Here is a 15034-nt window from a genome sequence, read left to right on the forward strand (position 1 = left end):
GAATTTGCCTCTAGCCACACTGAGCCACTCTCTCCTCCCGGCAAGCGGCGTAAGTGTTGTCACTCAAGCAGAGCAGGGAGGGGAGTCACTTGGGGACTAGAGGAACCATACAGGTGAGTATAGCTTTTTATGTTTTAATCACAGATGAAGGGGGTAGTGGTATGATGATGAAGGGGCAGGAGGATCATGAAGGAGGTAGTTGTGTAATGATGGCGGAGCATGATGATGGAGGTGCAGGAGGATGAAGGGGGTAGTAGTATAATGATGAAGGTGCAAGAGGATGAAGTTGTTAGTAGTATGATGATAGAGGGGCAGGGGAATGAAGGGAGTAATAGTTTGATGATTGAGGGTCAGGAGAATGAAGGGGTAGTAGTATGATGATAGAGGAGCTGGAGGATGAAGGGGGTAGTAGTATGATGATGGAGGGATAGGAGGATGAAGGGGGTAGTAGTATGACGATGGAGGAGCAGGAGGATGAAGGTGGTAGTAGTATGATGGTGGAGGGGCAAGAGGATGAAGGGGTAGTAGTATGATGATGGAGAAGCAGGAGGATGAAGGGGGTAGTAGTATGATAGATGAGCTGGAGGATGAAGGGAGTAGTAGTATGATATTGGAGGGACAGGAGGATGAAGGGGGTAGTAGTATGATGATAAAGGGGTAGGAGAAAGAGAGGGGTAGTAGTATGATGAAGGAGTATGAAGGGGGTAGTGGTATGATGAAATGGGGTGCAGCTGCATTCCCCAAACTACCAGTAAGTAGGTACAGATACATACTATACAGTAAGTAAGTAGTGTGCTGTCCAAAGACGGGCTACAAAAATGGTGGAGGGTATCAGGCATAAACCATATCAGGAAAGACTTAAGGATTTGAACCTGTATAGTCTGGAGGAAAGAAGGCAAAGAGGGGACATGATTGAAACCTTTAAAGGGGTTATGCAGCAAAAACATGGCCACTTTTCCCCCTCTCATCTCCATTTCAGGTTTGGTTTGCAATTAAGCTCCATTTACTTCAATGGAACTGAGTTTTGAAACCCACCCAATCTGGAGATGAGAGAGGGGAAAAAGTGGCCATGTTTTTGTAGCACTGGATAATCCCTTTATATATGTTAAAAGACTAAATAAGGTTCAGGAGGGAAGTGTTTTTGGTAAAACACTGAACTGGAGAACAAGAGGACACAGTGAGCGGTTAGTTGGGGGAAAGATCAGAAGCAACGTGAGAAAATATTACTGTACTTAAAGAGTAGTAGATGTTTGGAACAAACTTCCAGCAGATATTGTTGGTAAATCTACAATAACAGAATTTAACCCCTTAACGACATCGGGCGTAAACTTACGCCCTCGCGCCCTGGTACTTGGCGCATCAGGTCGTAAATTTACGCCCGATGTTTCCCCGATCGCTGCGTGTTCGCACCCAGCGATCGGGGAAGATGGCCTGCTATAAATCATCCGGGTTCGCGGCGTCCTCCGTCTTTCCGGCGCGTCTTCGGATCTTTCCGGCGGTCCCCGTCGTCTTCTTTCGGCTATTTTCGGCTCCAGCCTCGTCATTTTCCGGATTTTGCGCTCTGCTGCCCTCTAGCGGCTGATATGTGTAATACACTTATCAGCAGCTACAGGGATGTTCAGAATGTAGAAAAAGTTTTTTTTTTTTTCCAAATTTTTTTTTTCTATTTTCCGCACCCTATCGCCGCTGAGTGTTGATCAGCATCGCATGAAAGTGCGCTGCTAATCAGCAACTCCTCCTTTTTGGCGTAGGGTGTTTTTTTTCTATATTCTACTGCCACGGTCTGCTGATAAGTGCCGCGCATAAGTGCGGCATTTATCAGCAACTCCTTTGTTGGCGTAGGTTTTTTTTTTATACTTACTGTAAAAAAAAAACACGTAAAAAACAAAAAACACTACATTACACCACACTACATTGAATAAAGTTTGACACTACACCACTACATACCCCATATACTAGTCCCCGTATAAAGATGGCCCCCAGGGTGTTTTCGGCGTCAGAGGCATACGTTATTATTGCCTCCGACACCGAAACAGCCAGTGAGGATGAATGGGGGGGATCCTTCTTTCCTCCATTCATCCTCATCATCCTCATCATCCAATGACGTGTCTGGGGGTAGCGTAGCGTACGCTGCCCCCCAGACACGTCTTTTCCGCCAGTACCGTCCCAATAAGAGATCACGGTATGGTGTGAAATTCTCCAAACTCTGTGAGCGTACCTCTGGGTACTCTTACAGATTTAGGGTACGTGCACACTGCAGAATGGCGAAGGATAACCCTTCGTGCATTCCGCAGCTGGCACCCGCCGGTGGACTGATGTGGGCGCATGTCTCTACCCGTGTCATAGACTCCATTCTATGCACGGGCGGATTCCGTCGTCCATCCAAAGAATGAATACGTTGGACGGAGAGCGGAATCTGCCCGTGCATAGAATGGAGTCTATGACACGTGTGGAGACGTGTGCCTGCATCACTCCGCCGGTGGGTGCCAACTGCGGAATGCACGAAGGGTTATCTGTCGCGATTCCGCAGTGTGCACGTACCCTTAGAGTGTATGTAGGAAGGGACACCCGAATCCAGCCCCCAGATGCCCCCTCCCCCCCCCATCCTCGGAACAAGTGGAAAGATCGTCCGGGAACTGATCTTCCCACTGCTGGATAAAGGTTACCACCTGTACGGGGATAACTTTTATACCAGCACCCCCTCTTCTGGTCCCTCGCTGCCCGAGCTACTGTACCTTGCGGCACGATCCGAAAATATCAGAAGCAGTAATAGAGCCCTAATATTTAGCAGCCATGGAGCGGACCCAGCGCTTCTGGATGTGAGGGACCCCGTATCGCACCAGGGCAACATTTTCCAGGTGACGTCCCCCGCACTGGAGAAAGGGAGACCCCAGAAGAAGTGCAGAGTGTGGCGTAAAAGGGGGATCAGGAAGGACACCATTTACCAGTGTGACACCTGTCCTGATCCCCCCGGCCTCTGCATACTGGAAAGCTTCAAGGCGCACCACACGTCATTGGGGTTCTACATTATCTAAATTCTGTCCCATATTGCTATTTCAGGGGTCACGTTGATCCGGGGATTATTCTGATCGCCATTATGGAGTCGGGAAGGAATTTTTCCCCTGTGATGAGGCTACTGTCGTCTGCCTCACGAGGGGTTTTTGCCTTCCTCTAGATCAACACAGATTGAATTTGATGGACACCTGTCATTTCCAACCTTATAAACTAATAATTGGCCTAATACCCCCAAAATAAATTAGAATTGTCCCTTTTTCCCAGCTAAGTAGGTATGGCCGCTATTCCCATTAGAGGATGCCATGATGCAATTACAAAGCCTCTGTGCGGCCAGAACAGTAGAAACCCCCCACAAGTGACCCCATTCTGGAAACGACACCAGATAAGGAATCTAACAAGGGGGGCAGCGGGGATATGGCCCCCTGGTGACGGCCACATTTGGGACGTGAAAATGAAAAAAATGGTATTTTTTATTTTCTCGGCACATGTTCTACGTAAGTGACTGTCACCAGTGGGGTCCATATCCTCACTGCACCCATTGTTAGATTCCTTATGGGGTGTAGTTTCCAGAATGGGGTCACTTGTCGGGGGTTTCTACTGACCTGGCAGCACAGGAGCTTTGTAATTGCGACATGGCCTCCATCCTCCATTCCAGCCTCTAAATGGCGCTCTGTCCCTTTGGTGGCTTGCCCTGTGCCCATATGGCACATTATGCCCACATGTCGGGTATTTTCGTACTCAGTGGAAACTACCCTACACGTTTTGTGTTCATTTTCTTTTTTAACCCCTTGTGGAAATGGAAAAAATCAAGGCTAGACTAACATTTAGTGTAATCTTTGTAAAGATTTTTTACTCTAAATCATTAATCTTGTCATGATTTTTCATTTTCACAAGGGGCTAAAAGATAAAAAAAAACAATAAATGTGTAGAGCAATTTCCCCTGACTACGGAAATACCCCACATGTGGACATAAAGCGCCATGCGGGTGCAGGGTAAGCCTCCGAAGGGAAGGAGCGCCATTTCGTTTTTTAAGGCTGGATTTGGATGGAATGGATTTCGAGGGGCCTTGTTGCATTCAAAAGGCCTCTGTGTTGCCAAGACAGTTGAAACCCCCCACAAGTGACCCCATTATGGAAACTACACCCCTCAAGGAATGTAACAAGGGGTGTAGTGAGCATATGGACCCCACTGGTGACGGGCACAAATGTGGAACAATGTGGCGTGAAAATGAAATATAAAATTTTTTACACTTTAATGTTGGTTTAGCCTTGAATTTATCATTTTCACAAGGGGTTAAAAGAGAAAAAAACACACAATATGTGTAGAGCAATTTCCCCCGAGTCCGTAAATACCCCACATGTGGACATAAAGCGCCATGTGGGCGCAGGGCAAGCCTCCGAAGGGAAGGAGCGCCATTTGGATTTTGGAGGTTGGATTTGGCTAGAATGGATGATGAACGCCATGTCGCATTTACAGAGCCCTCGTGCTGCCAAGACACTGGAAACCCCCCACAAGTGACCCCCATTCTGGAAACTGCACCCCTCAAGGAATCTATCAAGGGGTGCAGTGAGGATATGGACCCCTTGATGACGGGCACATTTGTGCCATGAAAGTGAAAAAATGAAATTTTTTACTTTTACGTCACATTGTTCCACATTTGTGCCCATCACCAGTGGGGTCCATATGCTCACTGTGCCCCTTGATAGATTCCTTGAGGGGTGTAGTTTCCAGAATGGGGTCACTTGTGGGGGGTTTCCAGTGTCTTGGCAGCACGAGGGCTCTGTAAATGCGACATGGCCCTTGAAATCCTTTCCAGTGAAATTCAGCTTCCAAAAGCCAATTGGCACTCCTTCCCTTTGGAGGCTCGTCCTGCGCCCGCTTGGCACTTTATCGCCACTTTATCGTACTCGGGAGAAACTCCCCTACACATTTTGTGTCTTTATTTTCCTCTTATCCCTTTAAGAAAATGAAAAATTGAAGGCTAGATAAACGTTTTAGTGTAAAAAATAAATTTTTCTTTTTTCACGCCATATTGTTTGGAAAATCTGTGAAGCACCTGTGGGGTCCAGATGCTCACCGCACCCCTTGTTACATTCCTTGAGGGGTGTAGTTTTCTAAATGGTGTCCCTTTAGGGGTGTTTTTTAGGTTTTGGCACCCCAGAGCCTCTGCCAACCTGAAGTGGTACAGTCAGAAATGACCAAATATAACGGAGGCGTTGAAATTCACTAGGCGCTCCTTTGTATCTGAGGCTTGTGGTTGCGTCAAATAGCGCAATAGGGCCACATATGGGGTATTTCTATAAACTGCAGAAACGGGGCAATAATTATTGGGGTGCATTTCTCTGGTAATAGGTTTATAATTATGAAAAATATTGGATTACAATAAAATCTCTGCACAGAAAATTAAAATTTTCTAATTTCTTACACACTTAGCTTTTATTTCTGTGACTCCCCTAAAGGGTTAAAACACTTTCTGGATATGCTTTTGCAGAGTGTGGGGGGTGAAGTTTCCGAAGTTTTTGAAATTTGCTGCTAATGTTTTAAGCTTCCTATTGTCTAAAAAAAAATTAAAGATCGTTTAATAAATGCCGCCAACATAAAGTAGACATGTTGCTAATGCTATTTAATATATAATTTATGTGGTATAACCACTTTCTGTATACGCAAAAAAGTTTCAAAGTTGAAAAAAATGCAGTTTTTCACATTTTTTCACATTATTTGGGTTTTTTTCATAAAGATTCGTTATGAGTATCGACTCCAATTTACCAGAAATGTAAAGTACAATATGTCACGAGAAAACAATCTCAGAATCAGCCGGATAGGTAAAAGCATCCCGAAGTTATTAATGAATAAAGTGACACTGGTCATATTCATAAAATTTGTCTCTGTCATTAAGGCCATTTCAGGCTCTGTCCTTAAGGGGTTAAAAAAGCCTGGGATAAACATATATCTATCCTAAGATATTAAAAAGGACAATACTTAAAGGGCACACCCAATGTTCTTTTTCTGCCGACAATCTTCTGTCTCTAAATCATTATAATTGTCTGATTAGCAGGGTCTGTGTCAGTACAGGGCTTACCTGGGCAAGTGCCGGGGCACACAGCGCCTCTTGGAGCCCAGAGCTCTGATGTTCAGGCCCCTCACTGTAGAGCAGGGTGAGCACTGAACATCAGAAAACACAGGAGAAAGGAGCAAGACTTGCATAGAGAAAGAAAAGGGTGACCTGATCACATGACCCGCAGGTCCTCAAAAGCGAATGTACCACTAGTACTTCACTTTTTTGACTGACTGGCACACATTGATCCTAATGGAGCCATGTTACAGAGAAGAGGGAAGATCGACACACTGGGGGCCGGCCCGGCCACCTCCAGTGCTTCATGTCTGGCAGGTGTTCGGTAATAGACCGTCGCCATGTGCAAGAACTAGGCTGACAACCCTTGTACCAGTCTATTCATGTAAAAAACAAAAAAGCAATGTACTAGTGGAACTTTAGCCTCACAGTGTCGAGAGCAGCTGGACAGAGAAGAAGAGGGAGAAGACTGAGCTGTAAGTGCTGCGTGTCAGTCAGTTAGTAATGTGTGCCAGTCATTCATCAGTAATGTGTGTCTCAGTAAATGTGTGTCTGTCAGTTTGTAATGTCTAATTGCACCCAATAGTGTGCACAGATATAATACTACTATCATTGATATTCATCTGTAGCACCTGTATCTATGGCATATTAGATGACAACTCCAACCTTTGCTTTTGATGCCACGGTAGCAAATGACATAGTGGCAGGAGTGGACTATAACAGAGAATTTCTCAGAGCATCTAATCAAGAACTTTAAGCTAAAGAATATACTCGGACATCTAAATGTTTGTTGTCGTATAAATTGCATTGTACAACATTGGCAGAATACTTCAGGGCGGGACGTATTCCAAGGGGATTAAGATCACACCTCTATCCCACTTTCTTTAGAGAAGACAAAGAATATTGTGAACAATTTGAAAGTATCATTAACAAATGTTCATTTGATATCATTGTATTAACGATTCAACGTCTTCAGAAATCTATTACAGAGTTAACAACAGAGATACATACTATCGAAACAACAATTGTCAACAATTGTCAATTGTCAACATTCTTAACCCAAAGAAGAGTGGAACCAGATCCTGGAAAAAAACAAACAGACACTCGCTGAGTTTCAAAAATATTCAGAATCTAATAAGAAATTAAAATTTATAAGGGATACCGAAGATTATCAATTAAAAAGAGTATATAAGTGGCAAGATCCGAATTTCTCACCCTATCGCAATACCAACAGACCACGTGGCAACATTAACTACTCATATTCTTCTTCAAACAGGAACCGTTTTTTAGGACAAACAAATTTTGGGAAAGGAAAAGGAAGAGGAAAACAAGGAGAGGGAACAAACGGTGCAGAGAGAGGGGGATCAACAAACACGCTCACGGACCCAGGCGGACACATAGGTGAGAACATTAATTTAGTGATCAATATCTCTGCTGTCAATCTAACGAAAACACAATTTTTGGTTTTGCAAAAAGGGTTATCTTTTAGCCCAACTTGTCCATTGAATTCTTTTCTGTTAACACAGGAATTACAAAGGTTCTACAGAAATATTAGATTAAAGGGGTTCTGCCACGAAGTGGTTAAAAAAATAACACTTGTAGAGATACCTACCACAGTTTTAATACTATCTATGTGAAAACAGCTGCTCCCCAGTGTTATTTGGGCACTTTTTAGCCTATTTCTTGTCTCTGTTCTGCTCTGGTCTCCTCACTGTATGTGGGAGGGGCCCAGTGTGAACCATGTGACCAGGAGGCTACTGTATTTCCCAGTAGTGCTTTGCAGTGTTGGCCTTGTTACCATAGATACCAGATCACAGTTGTCCTGTTTTCTTCCACTGACCTAATCTGCATAAAAAAATAGTCCCTTACACACAGCTGCAGCAATCTCACTACTAGTGCAATGGTTTATAATTACAATGTATTGATAGACAGCTAAATACATAGATATAAGATAGTTTTGTGACACAGATAGATAGATAGATAGATAGATAGATAGATAGATAGATAGATATGTAAAGTAGCTTGACGGCACTCCAGGATAAGGTGAAAAAAAAGGGTTTACATTTATTCACAAAGTGCACAGCACAGCATACAAAGTAATTAGGCAACGTTTCTGTGGCCTCTCGCCACCATTTTCAAGCCTTGAAAATGGTGTCGAGAGGCCACAGAAACGTTGCCTAATTACTTTGTATGCTGTGCTGTGCACTTTGTGAATAAATGTAAACCCTTTTTTTTCACCTTATCTGGAGTGCCATCAAGCTACTTTACATATATACTGTGGACTCGTGGTTGGAGTATTTGCCTGGCACCCGTATTTTTCCTGTGCTGCTGAAATTACTAAGAATAGATAGATAGATAGATAGATAGATAGATAGATAGATATGACATAACAGACTGGCATGTAGATATATACATACATATGACAAGACATGATAGATAGATAGATAGATAGATAGATAGATAGATAGATAGATAGAAGATAGGCTAGAGTATGCTAGCAGAAGTAGAGGTCTTGGTTAGGGGCCCAGTCATCCATATAACATACAAAATGTAATACAGTGTGGTTCCTCACAGACAAACCCAAGGGCACAGCGCTATACTAGAGTAAATTGCCCGCTGCTAAATGTGGATAGAGACCACATACTTCTATACAGTCTCACTAATAATAAATGTCAAAACAAATATATTCAGTGCAGCAAACAATTCTTAAAGGGAACCAGTCACCCCCCGTGCCGGGTCAGAGCCCGGCCAACCCCCCGCTAGAGCCCCTTATACTCACCTTGTTCCTTAGGTGCCGCTTCTTCAGCCGGTTCGGGGACGGAGATATCACTGTGGGAAGCCCGGCGAGCGCGCTGCTGAGATGAGTCCAACGCCCGTAGAGAATGACTGCTCCATTCATTCTCTATCAGCGTCGGACTCATCTCAGCAGCACGCGCGCTGGGCTTCCCACGGTGATATCTCCGTCCCCGAACCGGCTGAAGAAGCGGCACCTAAGGAACGAGGTGAGTATAAGGGGCTCTAGCGGGGGGTTGGCCGGGCTCTGACCCGGCACGGGGGTGACTGGTTCCATTTAAGGGTGCCTTCACACGTACCGTATCGCTGCAAGTTTCTCGCATATGAATCCGCAGCGATACTGATTGCTATCAAGTCAATGTTTGTGTATTCCCGCTGCGTGTTCGTGCGATTTTTAAATGCGAGTTTTGATTTTCACAGGCATGTTCAACACCACAAAAAACGCAGCTACTTTCGTACGAGTTTTGTGCGAGTTCGGTGCGATAAATACGCAGCAATACGGTACGTGTGAAGGCACCCTAAGGGTACAAACCCACTTGGCGGGTCTGCAGCGAGTCTCCATGCTGCGTTTTTGCAGCGAGACTCGCTGCAGATCCCGGCCCTATACTTTTAATGGCAGACAAACACGCAGCAGGGATGTACATCCCTGCTGCGAGTTTGTCTGCAGCCCGCCCCATTAACCCCCCGGCCGCCGGAGCTGATACTTCACCTGATCCCGGCTCCGGCGGTTCCCGATGTCTTCAGCAAGCCGGAGCGGGGACCAGGTGAGGTATATGCTCCAGCCAGCCGCCCGCAGCCCCGGCCGCCCGATCGCCCCCCCGCAGCCCCGGCCGCCCGATCGCCCCCCCGCAGCCCCGATCGCACACAAGCCCCCCCGCAGCCCCGATTGCACACACGTCCCCCCGCAGCCCCGATCGCACACATGCCCCCCCGCAGCCCCGATCGCGCACACACACCCCCGCAGCCCCGGCCACTCGATCGGGGGGGCGTGCGATCGGTGCTGCGGGGGGGCGTGCGATCGGGCATGCGATCGGGGCTGCAGGGGGGCGTGTGTGCGATCGGGGCTGCGGGGGGACGTGTGTGCGATTGGGGCTGCGGGGGGGCGTGTGTGCGATCGGGGCTGCGGGGGGGGGGGGCGATCGGGCGGCCGGGACTGCGGGGGGGGGCGATCGGGCGGCCGGCTGGAGCATATACTTCACCTGGTCCCCGCTCCGACTTGCTGAAGACATCGGGAACCGCCGGAGCCGGGATCAGGTGAAGTATCAGCTCCGGCGGCCGGGGGGTTAATGGGGTGGGCTGCAGACAAACTCGCAGCAGGGATGTACATCCCTGCTGCGTGTTTGTCTGCCATTGAAAGTATAGGGCCGGGATCTGCAGCGAGTCTCGCTGCAAAAACGCAGCATGGAGACTCGCTGCAGATCCGGCAAGTGGGTTTGTAACCTTAAAGGTTCTTTTATGCTGCTGGCCCACTGGCCTAACTTCTCACATGTACTATTGTGAGAATACTACTAATTGCTGATTGAGCAATGTGATTACCTGGTTGATGATCTCTCCTCCACAATGATCTGCTTTGATGTGTACACTTATTATGTGAATAATACAATGAAAAAGTTCAGCTAGCACTGCTACAACTAACTTTCTGCTTTCTACATGCATTTTAGCAAGATGGCTCCCGTTCTTCAGGGTACAAACACACACGGCATATACGCTGCGTATTTACTGCTGCAATACGCAGCAAATACGCAGCAGATACGCAGCAGATTAGATCTAAATAACTGAACACAGCATCAAATCTGCTGCGTATCTGCTGCGTATACGCTGTGTGTGTTTTGTACCCTCAGACAGATTCCTGACAAAGTTAAGTGACCTAGCTGAAACGTGTAGGGTCTCTTGGTGTAGGCCTCCCTTATCAGCACCCATTGCTAATAAGAAATGTCATCACTTGAAACTTGTGTAGCTAGGTGTAGCATTGCTACGGACCAGAGCATGCTCCTAGACTAACTTTTTCATTGTATTCTTCCTCATTCAAGGAATAAGTGTATACATCAGCAGCTCATTGTAAAGAATGTGGTGGAGAGATCGGCAACCAGGTAATCACATTGCTGTATCTCATAGTAGGCAATCAATCAGGAGTATTCTCAGGATAGATGTACTGGTGAGAAGCTTTAAGGGTACAAACCCACACACCGTATACGCAGCAGATACACAACAAATACGCAGCAGATTTGATGGTGCAGATTTGATGCTGTGTTCAGTTATTTAGATCTAATCTGCTGCGTATTTGCTGCGTATCGCAGCAGTAAATACGCTGCGTATACGGTGTGCGGGTTTATACCCTTAGGGTACAAACACACTTGACGTATCCGCAGCGAGTTTCTAGCTGCAAATACGCAGCGAAACTCGCAGTGAATCCCGTCCCTGTTTATTCAATGGCAGACAAACACGCACCAGGGATGTACATTCCTGCTGCGAGTTTGTCCGCAGCCTGCCTCGTTAACCCCTCAGCTTGCTTTGGCGGTTCCCGGTGTCTTCACGTCCCGTTCGGCCAATCAGTGCACTGCGGCGGGGCAGCGCACTGATTGGCTAGGCGGGACGTGCCGGGAACCGCCGAAGCAAGCCAGAGCAAGCAGGAGCGGGGACCCGGTTAATGTATAGACTCCGGCGGCCGACGGGTTAACAGGGCGGGCTGCGGACAAACTCGCAGCAGGGATGTACATCCATGCTGCGAATTTGTCTGCCATTGAGAGCATAGGGCCGGGATCCGCAGTGATAGTTTGCACCCTTGGGGGACAAACACACACACCATATGCGCAGCAGATACGCAGCAGATCTGCAGCAGATTTGATGCTGTGTTCAGTTATTTAGATCTAATCTGCTGCGTATTTGTTGCATATTGCAGCAGTAAATACGCTGCGTATACGGTGTGTGGGTTTGTACCCTTAGGGTACAAACACACACACCGTATACGCAGCAGATACACAGCAAATACGCAGCAGATCTGCAGCAGATTTGATGGTGCAGATTTGATGCTGTGTTCAGTTATTTAGATCTAATCTGCTGCGTATTTGTTGCGTATCTGTTGCGTATTTGCTGCGTATCGCAGCAGTAAATACGCTGCGTATATGGTGTGTGTGTTTATACCCTTAGGGTACAAACCCACACACCGTATACACAGCAGATACGCAACAAATACGCAGCAGATTTGATGGTTTAGATTTGATGCTGTGTTCAGTTATTTAGATCTAATGTGCTGCGTATTTGTTGCGTATTTGCTGCGTATTTGCTGCGTATCGCAGCAGTAAATACGCTGCATATACGGTGTGTGGGTTTATACCCTTAGGGTACAAACACACACGGCTTATACGCTGCGTATTTACTGCTGCGATACGCAGCAGATACGCAGCAGATTAGATCTAAATAACTGAACACAGTATCAAATCTGCTGCGTATCTGCTGCGTATCTGCTGCGTATCTGCTGTGTGTGTTTGTACCCTTAAGACTTTTTTCCTTACTAATCTGGGGTGCAGCAGACTTTTAATGTGATAGATTTTCAAGCTTGAAAATGGCGGCTGATAGCTGATGAAACGTTGTGTCTGTATACTGCACTTGCTTTTTCAATAAACCCCACCTTTTGAATTCTACCGAGGAGTGCTGTGGACTTTCCCTTGCTATTTATATGGTCCTTGGTCTCGACTTGGATCCGCTGGCACCCGACATCTACCTATACGAAGTGCTGCTACTACTTTTAGATAGATAGATCTAAAAAAAAGCTGCACTTCTTAATGGATGTAGCGGGTGCGGATGTAAGTCCCTTTTGCAAAGGATCCTCAGATACCCAACGATAATCCACAGCCCACCAACTTCCAGTGAGAAAAATAGTGAGGTTTATTGCATTAAGTGCAAAAACAAAAAGATGTAATGTTTTGGTTCTCTTACAGAGCTTCATAATGGTTCTGTGAGAGAACCAAAAGCTTGCATCTTTTTGTTTTTGCACTTTATGCAATAAACCTCCCTATTGTTTTCACTGGAAGCTGGTGTGCTGTGGATTATCGTTTGGTAGATAGAGTATACAAAATTTGAGTATAGAATAGCGTGTAAATGTGCAAGATAGATAACGTATAGAAAGATGGATAGATAGTTATGAGATCTATACCGTATTCATCTGATGGACAGACAGGGTGGATGGACAGACAGACTACTAAGTGTGAAAGCACCACCAACATTCAAAGCGACCAGAACATCAGCCTGCAGAGCCTTCCTTTATTAAGGGGGGGTCTTGCTAATTGCCAATAATTTCCACCTGTTGTCTATTCCATTTGCACAACAGCATGTGACATTGATTGTCAATCAACTTTCTTTGTGGATACTGTTCCCTTTATTTTTTTGAGCAGTGTAGTAGCCAGCCCTCCAAATAGTGCTCCATATACTGTCCAGTAGTAGCCATCCCTTTCAATAGTGTCCCATATAGTAGTCAGTAACTAGACATACATACAGTGTCCCCAGCAGCAGAATAATAGATCATACCCCTATACAGTGTCCCACAGCAGCAGCATAATAGAAAATGCCACTGCACAGCCCCCCAGCTGAGAGGGGATCCCTGGTTGCCGACTGTAAGCTCAGGCATTTTGTATGGGGTAGGAGGGGATTGACTCTCTGCTGGGGGCTCTTTCTGTGATGGTGGCAAATGATTCCTCTCAGGTATAGGGTTAGGGGATTGTGGTTTTTGTATTTGGTCAGGCATCAGTGTGACATCTGATGGCTCCCTGCAGTGGCTGAGCTGTATACGCTATGTGACTATACACCCACTGCAGTTGTCACAACGATCTACTGTCCCTGACACAGAAACTTAGTCTACTGTCCTGCAAACTAGTTTTACCACACAAGACTCACTTTATCTTGTGCAGTGCGAGGGGAAAGGCACAAACTGTGGGTCTGTGAGGCAGGGGCGTTGCTAGGGTCCTAAAACATCCGGGGCACGGGCCCTCTGAGTTGCTATTAGTGGATCATGAAAGATCTCTGCACTGACGTTATTTATATACTGTACATATGTATGCTTATGTGTATATAGGTTTTGTTGTTCATTACGGCTAGTGAGTCACAGCTGACGTCTTCTCTGATCACAGTTGCTCATTTTTCTTTTCTTTTTTTCATTCAGCCTGAGCCACGATTCCTCTTTGCAGAATCTGCCAGAGAGACACTTTAGGATCCTTGTTCCAGCACATATATAGTAATATAGTCCCCTCTGTACTCCTATGTACTGTAGTATAGACCTCTTCTCTACCCCCACATAGTATTAGGCCCTCTCTGTGCCTGCATAAAATATGGACCCCTTCTGTGCACCTGTATAGTATAGGCCCCCTGTGTAGCAGTCTCCATATGGTATAGAGGCTCCCTGTGCAGCAGTCTCCATATGGTATATGTTCCCCCTATGTCATCCCATCCGATGAGCGCAGTCAGAGGACAAAAAAAGCTATATCCAATCTAACGTGCCACCGCGTCTTTATGGGCTGTCACTGCCTCCTCCTCATGTACTGTACCACTGCCTCCTCCTAATGTACTGTACCACTGCCCATACCTTCCAACTTTTGCAAAGATCAAAGAGGGACATGTGCGCCGCGGTCCCCATAGCCACGCCCCATAGCGACCCTCCATAGCCACGCCCCCATAGCAACCCTCCATAGCCACTTCCCTACAGTCACCACATGCTGCTGACTGAATAGTGCCCTATACAGTATCCAATCCCCCCAAAAATGCCCTATATATAGTATCCAATCCCCCATTATAGTGCCCCACATAGTATCCAATCCCCCCAATAGTGCCACACATAGTATCCAATCCCCCACACAGTATCCAATGCCTCATATAGTGCTCCCCATAGTAGCCAATGCCCCCATATATTGCCCCACATAGTAGCCTATGCCCCCATATAGTGCCCCACATAGTATCCAATGCCTCATATAGTGCTCCCCATAGTAGCCAATGCCCCCATATAGTGCCCCACATAGTAGCCTATGCCCCCATATAGTGCCCCACACAGTAGCCAATGCCCCAATATAGTGCCCCACATAGTAGCCAATCCCCATATAGTGCCCCACATAGTAGCCAAAGCCCCCATATAGTGCCCACATAGTAGCCAATCCCCATATAGTGCCCCAC

The 15034-nt window shown here is 46.4% G+C and overlaps 1 long non-coding RNA gene across 1 annotated transcript in view; it reads left to right on the top strand.

Moving 5' to 3' along the window:
• The window catches only part of LOC138787192 (uncharacterized), an 87928-nt gene that overhangs the window by 56444 nt on the left and 16450 nt on the right, over nt 1–15034 (top strand). The window contains exon 2 of the long non-coding RNA XR_011362322.1: nt 7362–7486. This is a non-coding gene — a long non-coding RNA (uncharacterized lncRNA). The remainder of the gene's footprint in view (nt 1–7361; nt 7487–15034) is intronic.

The sequence above is a fragment of the Dendropsophus ebraccatus genome, chromosome 3 (genome assembly GCF_027789765.1).
Source record: "Dendropsophus ebraccatus isolate aDenEbr1 chromosome 3, aDenEbr1.pat, whole genome shotgun sequence".
NCBI lineage: Eukaryota > Metazoa > Chordata > Amphibia > Anura > Hylidae > Dendropsophus > Dendropsophus ebraccatus.